The sequence below is a fragment of the Atractosteus spatula genome, chromosome 8 (genome assembly GCF_055471065.1).
Source record: "Atractosteus spatula isolate fAtrSpa1 chromosome 8, fAtrSpa1.hap1, whole genome shotgun sequence".
Taxonomy (NCBI): domain Eukaryota; kingdom Metazoa; phylum Chordata; class Actinopteri; order Semionotiformes; family Lepisosteidae; genus Atractosteus; species Atractosteus spatula.
The window spans coordinates 42833858-42846146 of record NC_142713.1 but is presented as its reverse complement, the minus strand read 5'-3'; the positions used below and the strand labels follow the sequence as shown (position 1 = coordinate 42846146).

At 34.4% G+C, this 12289-nt stretch overlaps 1 protein-coding gene across 2 annotated transcripts in view; it reads left to right on the top strand.

The window, feature by feature from the left end:
• Window positions 1-12289, top strand: part of slc2a13a (solute carrier family 2 member 13a) — a 131054-nt gene that overhangs the window by 85784 nt on the left and 32981 nt on the right. The window lies entirely within an intron of this gene.

Below are 12289 nucleotides of genomic sequence, written 5' to 3'. Positions count from 1 at the left end.
CAAGTGCAACCATCAGTCCACTGTAACCCTCAGATAATTTTAGTTCTCTTTCAGTCAGTTTCATGGATTTTAAAGCTTAAAGAAAGATATGGATTTTATATTCAACTGTATTATTAAGGATCCTAGTCTCACCCAAGTTCTTTAACTTCAACTCACAGTACAAAAAGCAGTGCTAAATTGTTGCTCAGTACAGCAGGAATGATGATAGGATGGATTAACAGCTTTGTTGATAAATTTGTTGTATAAGTGAATACCTGTAAGCAAGCAGTATACTGACTTCCACCAAGTCAAAACAGTTTGTGAAGACAAAACTATATTACCTCTTCTGTTCCGTCTTTCCAGGCGGATTGCCACAGTTAGTAGTGATTAGCACAGCTTTGGGGGGAACATGTCAGGCAGGAACCAGGGGTCAGAAGTTCAAACAAATGACCCCTCTAACTCCTGTCCAAATTAATAAGTTCATCAGCAATGAAGGGAGATGTTCAGTTAAAAAAGCTGAAAAAGAGCAGGGCACATACTGTACAATAATAATAATAAATGCTGAAACAGTTGTGGGAGGAAAGCAGTTAACGACTTGTCATTAACCTGAGGTTACACACATTTACCAGTACTATGTTTCTTTAGAGTATTGTCGTGAATGTAATACCATGTACAGTAGTTAACCCAAGGACTGCATAAAGCAATTTGCAATAAATTCTGTGGAGTCTTTTTCAGTCAGTGAGTGACACTTGATCGAAGAACAATCAACGAAATATTAAGAGTATAAGCTATGTGCTAGGCATTGTTTTATTTTTTTATATAATACTATGTAAAAATATACAGTATAATATATATTATATATAATTTATATAATAAAATACTCAAGCATTCTGAATGTTTTTGATGTTGTTTTGAATAGGGAAGTATTTCCTGCTGGCAGTTCTCTGATGTGTATAAATACTGTAGCTGTTTTTTCATTATTTGTATTTATACAGCACTTTTTATCCCAAATGAAGTGCTTTCCTTGATGGGTAATTTCATTTGTCCCACTCTTGGGTTCAACTCTTGGTCCCAATAGGTCCCCGGGTACTTTTCTATCCTACACATGAAATCAAATGAAACTTACATACACAGATGTATGAAGCAATATAGTTAAAAATACTTTAAATACTGTTTAAAATAAAAAATATGTAATTTTTTTAGAATTTGAGTATTCTGAATGGATAGGGAAGAAGGTGACATTAAGATTGTGTTTAGCACTTTATTAGTGTCTTTTATCATTGATGCTGCTCTAAATTCAGATTTCAAGACAGGGATATCTGCATAATTCTAAATAATTTAAAACTGTGCTCCAAAACGCAATAGTTTCCATTCCACGTATGAGCAGAGACAGGGAATTGTTTTTGTATGTGATGGTATTTGTCATAAATTACAGTCCCATAAGAATGTATATACAATGTACAATTTACTAATACAACACTAGAACATGACAAAACTAGAGCGATATGAAAGAGATACTGATCGTTCACTCAGGAATTGCAAAATTTAGATTGAAAAACTTAAGTGTTAACATACTATGTATAGCCTATAATATAACGTGTTATAGTTTAGCTCAGTCTCATATAATTACATCACATTCATATTTTCAGATACAGGTAATGATAAATATGTAAAGGAGCAAGTAATAGTTTTATTCCATGCTGAAAAGAGAAGAAAGTAAACACAATGTTTCGGCTGTGGAGCTTTCTTCGGGTATGTTATTTCTACCCACTTGAACTATGATAAATATGTGTTTATTATCATGAAGTATACAGTCAAACTTGTTTGAAATAGTAGTTCAACTCTCAAGAATTATAGATAGATAGATACTTTATTGATCCCGTGAGGGAAATTGCAGTGCAACAGCAGCTTAACACACACAACACAGCCACAGTGTAACGAATTATATAATAATAGTACAATACATACAATACAATACAAGAGTTACTCACAGTCCGGACGCACAAGAACAAACTAGAACAGAACAGTACACAGAAAATCGTATCACACTCATATCACACATATGAATATAAATATAGATGTAACTATAGATATAAATATAAATGTATTGCACAGGTCCCTGGCATATATTGCACAAAAAGTGGTTGTAAACGGGAAAAAGAAAAAGAAAAAGAAAGAGAACAGATGTAGCAGTAGATGTGTAGATGTGTTTAGTCCAGAAACAGGTCACTGTCGATCTTGCCTCTGCCAAGACGCAAGGTGGATGCGTTGTACAGTCTTATGGCAGACGGCAAGAATGACCTCCTGTAGCGCTCCCTGTCGCACCGTGGATGAATCGGTCTATTGCTGAACGTGCTCTTCATTCCTGCAAGCCTGTCATAGAGGGGATGGGAGAAGTTGTCCATGATGGCCACTAGTTTGGACATCATTCTCCTCTCAGCCACTACCTCCAAGGAGTCCAGGTCAAACCCAATGGCAGAGCTTGCTCTCCTGATGAGCTTGTTCAGCCTTTTGGAATCTACTGCTCTAATCCCAGAGCCCCAGCACACCACTGCGTAGAAAATGGCACTCGCTACCACCGACTGATAGAACATGTGTAGCATCTTACTACACACATTGAAGGACCTGAGCCTCCTCAAGAAGTAGTCGGCTCTGTCCCTTCTTATAGATGGCCTCAATGTTCTTAGACCATTCCAGTCTATCGTCGATGTGCACTCCCAGGTATTTGTACGAGTCCACCATCTCCACGCCACTCCCATGGATGTAGACAGGAGTAGGTTTGACCTTTTTCCTCCTGAAATCTACTACCAGTTCCTTTGTCTTGTAAATAAAGGAGTTTTATACTCAAAAGATCTGTTGGCCAAACATCCTTGGTATGTTTAAACTTCCCTCTGAGAAGACAGAGCTGGCTGGGTTGGTCCATGTCCCAACTTGTCAATTGCTTGCTCTGTGCAGGGAGTATCCCAGTGCAGAGAGAGAGGGAAGAGAGCTTTGTCTAGCATTGCTGAGGGCAGCTCTGCCAGTAGTTAGTAGTGTCACTGAACTTCAGTCTTTAAAAACTGTTTACAGTGCAAGCTAGACAAGTGGGAGAACTTAGTTCATCCCAGCTGGTACCGAATATGCTTAGATATTTAGGATGTCAACAAAAAGAAAGAGTCCAACATTATTAGAAAGATTATTAGAAATTTTAATAACACCTCATTATAAGTGAAGTAATATACCTTGCCTCTACAATTAGCAGCTGAATTTTAATAATTTACATGATATGGACAAAATGGCCATATTATGGTACCAGTACTACCCAATCATTTACAGTATTTCACATGAACAATACAGCTCATTCAATATAATTGAATTACATATTCTGAAAAATATACAAAGCAAAGGATGTTTAAATGCATGGATAAAAAACATGATGACTTACATGAATATAACTCATAGAAATTAAATTTTTAATTTTTTGTTAAATTTTTACATTTGTTAAAATCATGTATAAAAATAACAAAGAAAAATTAGGATTTTGTAAATCTTTGTAAATAAAGATCTTGAGATTAATGTTAGTTGCTAGGCTACCACAAAAGAAAAATCTTTTTAAGATAACACATAGGAGATGTATCTTTATTTCTTTTAATAGCCACAAAAGCCTGTAGCTTTGACTCATTTTTTCACACTTTTAATAATCGGTCCAGAGCTGAGTGTCAAGCATGTGTCAGAATCAAAAATATTCACAGCCTCATGGACCAGAAATGACAAACATGAATCAACTCAATGTTTAGAATCTGGCTTTACTGTAAAGAAAAAGAAACATACATTGTATTTACTTACTGCATCTGGTGTTTGTCAGTGAATTGAAAGACCTCATTTAATTAAGAACTGAACTACTAGAAGTATAATAAAAATGGTATTATGAAACAGCACAGGGTTTTTTTCTCTTGATAATAAACAGTACACATATTGAGCAGCACTAAAAATGAAACAAATGAGTATTGGAATCAATACAATTTGTTGGTGTTTTTAATGAAACTCAATATGGATTTTCTTAAATTCTGAAGGAAGATATAGAAATTAATTGCTAATAGTTCACTTACTGAAGTACTGAAGCCACAAGGTCTTTTATAGTTTCTCTCTTACTAAGATAGCTGCATGCTTATTTGAGATGCATATGGAACTGTCTTAACTTAAAGATGTGTCAGAGATGCAATCTGGAATATGTGAACTCAGCAATGTGTAGCAAAAATTCATTCAGGTTGAAGAATAATCTCCTCATTTGGTTTTGTTTACTATTACAGCTTGAATTGAAAACAAAACACAGGGATATATTCTGTAACACTGACTAAAATATTTTCTAGCTGATAAATGTTTAATTCCCTGCCATTCATACTGCAGATTCACTGGGTGTCACTGAAACATTTTTTTGACTGCTCAGCACCTCAGTCTTCTGCACTGTTCTCCTCATTTCCTAATCTCGGCTACAATGTGTTGTAGCTTTTAGAATGCATTTCTGTGATACTAGCAAAGCCTTCTAGATATTGGAGCAATTGATGACAATGTTGTCATGCCTTTTCACACATACAGGTAGGCCAGCCAAAGGTCAGCCAAAAGGTGAGGGGAAGGAATGTTTTGATACTGTAAATGTGGTATGTTTATGTACAATAACACATATTTAAAATGATAGAAAATGCAAGGAAGTACATTTTATAAAGTTGTTTTGCAGTAGTAAAGAAGTAAGTGATGGAATGAGTCTCTTTATGCCTATTCAGTTGAACCATCACATTATTCTTAAGTGGGTGAAATAAATTAGGACACATCAGGCAAATACTAAATATATTGTACATTTTGGGTAGAACAGGTTTTCTAAATGTTGAAAAAAATACTGAGGTAAAAGGACCAAAACTAAATGTAATCAAACGATTTGTGAAGGCAGTAAATTTAACTTAAGACATAAAAGCAAAATCGTAAACAGATTGATAATTGCAATCAATTGTACTGTATGTCAAGCTGGAAAATGAATTTGTCAATAAATTTCATGAACTTAAGGTCTGTTATACTATTTGCAGATTTTGTGCCTGTTTGAAAAGTTGATTGCACTACATAGCATGAAAGTCAAAATCAGATGTGGACAGTATTTCAGTGTACATTCTGTTTTCATTTATTACCTAATTCTTGATTAAACTATGAATATTTAATTTAAAAATAACACCGAGCATAATTAAAGGTTGTGTTGAGCAGAGACCTACAATGATTTGAATTATTTTACCATAGGTACAAAAGGATTATATTAGAATATATCTTTAAAAACCATGAATTGCCTGAACTTTATACTGTATATACAGTATATAAAGGACATGGGGGCATATTCATAAAACTCTTACAACCTAAAGTTTATACCTGTTAGTCACTAATAAGAAAACACAAAAAGAATGGCTTCTTTCAGATTCTATAACACGAAACATTGTTTTTCTTCTCTTACTTTTTACCATCTCAATAAAGAAAGTTAGAAAATGTATGAATATGGCCCATTGACTGTAGCTGTCCCCAAAAGGTCATACTTGACTTCCTTCACCTTCTTCAGCTTGCTTACTAACAAATACTGAATAGGCCAACATACTTCATTTCCAATTTGTAATCAAATAAAAATGCAGCCTTGGGTAAAAGAACCATTTTGCTATACTCACAATACTTATACTGCTCAGGGCTACCTGTCCTTCAGAAATCTAAAGATGCCTGGATTTTGCTTAGAATCTGTATTAACACTGACTAGGTAACACTGACTAAATAGCAAAGTAGGGAATGATGCTGAAAAGACCAGACTTCTTAGATATACTCCGGATGACTGAAGCTGACTAAAAAATCTCTGCTTGACGGTGTTCTTTCTGAACACAATATTCTTTGAATATTCCATCCCTGTGGTATTTCACTAATTACACATTATATACATGATAAACTAGTTTAAATTATTATTTGTGTAACCATACATGCAGTATAAGTCAGATGTATTGGTCTGTAATTACTTAGTTCAGTTTTGTTACAATTTTTCTGGAGGGGGAATGCATTAGTAATTTTCCAGTCAGTAGATACAGTATCACTTCTGCCTTTTGTGACCATTATAACAGTTTTGCTAATAACCTATTAAAAACATCTTGTTTCTTTAAGTAAAATTGGGAGAATACTATCAGACTCTGGAGATGTGTTTATATTAAGCACTTCTAGTACCTATAATGCCTCTGCTTCTGTGCTAATATTATTTATCACACGACTTTGTCATTCTCAAGGTCTGTTGTCTGTTCCTTCCTTGCTAAACATCTGTGTGATGTATTTATCTCCCTTTCCCTTTCATCATTTAATAGTTTCACATTTTTATCTCTGAGACACTTAACCATTTTAAGTTCTTTTTCTGTTGTAATACTTAAATATTAATTTAAGTTAATGGCAATTTTAAATTAATTAATGTCTCTAGTGCAACATTTGGTTCTGTCCCTATCGTTTTTTCTAATATAATTTTGTGTTTTCAAACCACTGATTTACAAGACTAGCACTTACAAAATTTTGCAGATTTAATCTATTACATGGTTTCTAAGTCTAAATCTTATACAACTAGTGGACGAAACCAATATAAAGTCATATAATAGAGTGTTGGCCCATCACTTCCAGCCAAAACAGCCTGTATACGGAATGTATAGTCTGCCAGCATTTGTACAGTAATTCTGCAGGATAGATGCAGCATCATTCTTTCACAAGGATGTTAATCTTACACACATAGTTGATTCAGGTGGAAAATGCTCTCTCAGTTTTGTTTAAGGTATCTTTACAGAATATTCCATAAATGCTCAATTGTGTTCATATCTGGTGACAGAGAAGACCTTGATATATGTATAACATATACATAGTTATGTTATAGCTTATCGTAGCTTATCAAACCATTGGGTGGTCACACATGCTCTGTGGGTGGGAGCACTGTCATCCTGGAAGACATCCCTCCTGGCAGGAAAGAAATGATGCATCATGGGATTGAGATGATCACTCAGTACCATTACAGTATGTAGAGATTAGTATAGCCTTGCCTTCTAATGTATTAAATGCACCCAAACTATACTGGGTAAAAGTACTCCATAACATTATGGAACCATCAGAATACTTTACTGTTGGAAACAAAATTTGCAGTCAGTCAAATTGCTCTCTTGCTGTCTCTTGCACTCTGAATGAATGCAATACTCTATGATCCTGGATTATGCAATTCCTCCTACTTGGCCTTTTCTGAAGACACCTTAGACACATTTTCTCATGAAACATCAGTAAATTGTGTTGTCTTGGTAGCTGAACATACCCCAGCAATCACAACTCTTTCAAAGCCCCTGAGGTCTCCTCTTGCATTCTAACCGTAATTATAGGCAACCAGGCCCGTGTAGCATTTTAATACATGACCCTAAACATGCTGGAATGTTATTTGCTGAATTAACATACAATATCAGGTACACTTGTGTGGAACCCCCTGCTTTTATTGTACCTGGTATCTCAGTTTACTTCTCTCCTTTGCTGAGGTGTTTCCATTTTTTTACCACTTCCGGTAGATTCTGAGTCCTTTGATTTTATTCATTTTGGTTTCTGATATATGCTTATACTTGTACATTGGTTGCATTGCATTGGTATTATTTGGAAGTGGTAGTATATTTGTGCAATTTTCCTAGGGTACAGGTTAATTAATGAAAGATTTCCTTGTTACATTACAAACAACCAAATGAAATGGTTAAATAAGAGAGACTCCATGCCGTATGCACTGTCATCTCTCCAATTCCACTCCATTGTTCTGTCACGAAATTGTTTTGCTCTGCTTTTTACTAATGAATGCTAAGTAGCTTAGAACTTGAGAAACAAGTTCTTGTTGCTCAACAGTTGCAGTTTACAGTTCAGAACACACATTGGCAGATTAATTGAGGATGTTAATAAGTATGCTAATTATAAAGTCAGCAAGCTGCTAAAAACCACCAAGGATTTAAAAGGTTTTGTAATTTCTTTATAGTTCTGCCATATTTTTGCAAATAATTAATGCCATTGTCTTTACTATTGTTCTTTGGAAACAAATCAAGAGCTACACTGGTAGCAGATACTGTACTTTATATTTCATTTAGGTTAATATTTGCTGTTTGGGCTGATTGTGCCTTCTTTTCACACTAGCATATACAGTATGGTTATCTCTGCAATTATTGATTATACTGTTTTTTTAATTATTCAACTTACTGTAAGTAAACAATTTAATGTTTGTGTTTTTCACATAAATACACACACAATTTCACATATTTAGCATTTTACACCTTATAACATTTTGAAATCAATTAGTCCTACTAAACAAAATAATATTGATGATGAAGATTGTTGAAATAACAACATACTGTCAGATGTACAGTATAACATAATACTGTCTTTATCAATAGGTTATTATTTTGCACATAGGATATGTTCTAAAGATTCACTTATTTTTATGGCTATGTTCCTCAGTATAAAAAATAAAATAAAAATCTATCAATGCCAGGATAAAAAAAAACAAAACATTTTGATTAGAGGCCTATGAAACTCCGAAGAATCAACTGTTATTCTCCAGCCTAGTTTCCCATTTATACTGGGATAACATTACAGAACCCTTCCAATCCATTCCACTTCACAAATTTTGCTGCAACCAGCTCTTTAATTCATTGAGAAGTACTGTAGTAGAATTAAAATTGCAAGTAAATATCTGGCTATATCTATACTGTAAGTAATGACATGGAGCTAATTGGGCCTCATGTTAAAAAGCTGTACTTTAAGCTCTCACACCTCAGGCCCTGGTGCTCAGAAACCAAAGCAAGAAATGTACATTCCATGTTCTGTCTTGAACTCCGGGGCTTTTCCATTTAGTTGCCTTCCATTCTCCTTGCTTCCAAGCAGCTAATCGAACATCTCAGTAATGCACAGAACCTCTGACATATATACTGTTGAAAGCATATCAGTACACTCTTCCCTAATTATTTTAATTATTCTAAATAAATATTGCTGGCAGAGTTTAAAGAAATATAAAAAAATGTTTATTTTAAACATCAGTACAATATTCTTATGTCTGTCTCCCTAAGTAACAAGCTCTTACTCTTTTTTCTCACACGTTGTTGATGTTCACTAGATGTTCTTTTGTTTTTGTTTTTTCATTTAGGCTTCTTTCTAAATTGATTTCTGTTTTCCTTTCAACACAAAGTCATCTCTCATTTTGATTACTATTGTCATATAGTTGTAAGTTTACTATCTCAAGTACAAGAATGGGACATATTTATTAAAATGTGTTCTGCTCCTATCCCATTCAAGCTATGATTAATCATACTACAGCCTGTCAGTTAAATTCACACACTTCCATTTTTATTGAACTTTGTAAAAGCTGTGTGCTTCTAATAATAAGTTGAGTTTTTTTAAATATGGTATTTACCAGCACTGAATACGTGGTTGGACTTTTGCATCTGGCTTCAAGTGAAACTTATCATAATTAAAGATAATTCAGACTAAAAAAGTCAGAAATTCCAGACATTCTGTTTAGTTTAATATATTTTTAGCCTTGTACTTGTTGAAATATACTGATATATAAGGACTCAGTGGCAGCCAGTCTGTTACAGAAGGAAACATCATCCCCATCACATATTAGAACCTGGACAGAGCTGTGATCTCCCATCAAGGAGACCCATTTCTTTGGTGTAGCATAATTTTTTTGCTATGTGCTCTGCTGCGTGGCTCTCAAGCCAGAGTTGTCTGGCTGTGATTGCATTCTGCAGGGACATACTGCACTTTTCACATTAACATGGAAATTTCACAGAGGTGCTCAGTTTAGATTTTTTACACATTAAAACCGCTGAGAATTAAACATATACTGTACCTGTAAATTGAGAGAATGAAAAAAGGCATAGATTATGTAGATTAACCTTCAGTCTTACCTACAGAGCTAAACCCCAATCTGAGACCAATTCCAGTATCTTTCTGCTTACACTCAGACAAAAAAATGGCTTACAATCACTATTTACATTGTCTTATTATTTAAAAAAGGTAATTTTCTGGATGTCATGTTTGCTGCCAAGCAGGGGTAAATCAATAAATATGCCATTCAAATGTGTATGTGAGAATAAAAAAGTGTATTATTGTGTATTTATTTACAGGTGGTATAAGTGGATTTTTTTTCATTAAAACCATTTAACCATACCAATATTTTGATTGAAACGTTCTTTTTCAGCTGGGGTATTTCTGTAGAGCAGATACTTTTTAAATTTCATTTTTTTAAGATTCAGATCTCATTTGGCTGATAAATGTGCTGGGTTTCAAGAATAAAGAGAGGCCCTAGATAGAAGTGCATTAAAGTTGACAGAAATGTAGAGATGTTGCACTTCAAGGGGAGTGAAAAACGTAGGGTGGAGTCTTCTGAGAATGACCTTGTTATAGCTTGTGAGTGGCTATTTTGCAAAAGGTTTTGAAAAACATCTTACTGTAATAAGAGAATCACACAAAAACCACATATCTATTTTTCTCAATTTTTAGACATGTCTATACAATTTTCAGAATATTCAGGAACTCCGTATTGAGATCAGTTCAAGAGAAACAGGTATATGTATGTGTATTTTATATGTATTTATATGTATTTGAAATCTTTGCAATCAAAACCTGAAGTGGAACACTCAGCTGTCTATAAGTTATCAATATGAAAATTAAGTAACCAGTAGTAAAACACAAATTAATTTAGTTATTTACTGAAATATTGCTTTCATTTTGGAAGATGATACACAGCCATCACAGTGGAGGAAATGACATTTTTGTTTCAGTGGAGTCCTGTGATGTGTTGTCTCAGTTTATTGACAGAGCACTGGAGCGTTAATATATACAAACCTTCAGTCATCAGTAGCCCTGTGAGTTACATTAACACCTCTACAGCTCAATCTGGTAAGCCTTATCTATCCTCATCAGTCTAGTTTTTTTGTATGTATGTTTTGTAACAGGCATGCCCTCTGGAGTAGTTCCAAGGATGCAAAGCAGAAATCAGTAGACATCTTGCCAGGTGATCTGAGCCTGTTTGTGTTGTAGTAGCAAGCTCACTAATATTGTTGACAGCCTGTGTACAATCCCTGGCCTTGGAGGCATATGCTATACAATTACAAAAAAATGTATGCATGACAATAACAGGAATCTCGACATGCCATGGCAACAATCTTACCTTTTGATTTTTCTAAATTGTGTTTATCTACAAATAACAACATGGTGGCCATTTAAAAAATACTCTAGCCATATATTTCCTATTTTTATTCCTTGATTAAAATAAAGATCATTTCAGTTTGCAAAGCAAGGACATGTTTAATAATGTGTCTTCAATATATTAAGTGCACATACAAATTGAAGGAAAATGGTTTCCTAAAACAGCCTTAGAAAAAGTTAATGGCGGTTAACTGCTCAATTCAAGTTATTCACCTAATGAAAATGTGGTTGATCTGTAAGCTTAAGATTATGTGTGGCTTGTACTGTATATGCAATGCCAAAATCACTCACTTTAGTATGTTTTGGAGCAACATTTTCTTTTTGTGAGTATTCTCCAACTGCAGCCACTAAGGAAGTACAGTATTTACACTATGTTGCAAAAAAATATTAGCCAGTATCTCTTACTTTGAGAAGTAGCACTAAGCTGCCAAGCAATAATCAATATTCAGTTTCTCTTTTCTGTTGTCTGCCTGTAGCCTCAGACTGCAAGACAGGCCCCAATAACAATTCCCTTTCTATATGCACTTTAAAAACATCAATGCTTAGATAAAAAAAAAGAAAATTCAAAGCCTCAGAAAGTATATGACTTAGTGTATGAAATTATAAAGGTTCATATGTCTTTACTTTTCTTTTTAAATTGTAAGTCTTTAGCAGATTTGCCAATGTCATGTGTTTGTAATGCGATTTAATAGAAATATACAATCTGAACAGCTCTGAGTATTTTTCACTTTAAATGCAGATTGAGATTTGAGATTCTGAGAACAGAGCTTCTGAAGCCAGATATTCACAATTAAGGAGACTAGACTAATGCAAGCTGAATGTAAACCTATATTACACAGAGAAAAACAATACTGTGGCAGTAGGCTGACTAGGTGCATGAGCAAAATAAATTGAGATGACAGTTTTCTGCAAGGTGGATGAACAACAAATTGACTAGGAAGTGACAAACAGTACTTTATACACATGCACTTGGGAGTTGAGGTTGAGCCAGTTGGCTTCAAGGATGTTTTTCAGGCAACTAACATTATGTTGTCCAGTGTTGGAGACAAACTACATCTGCTCT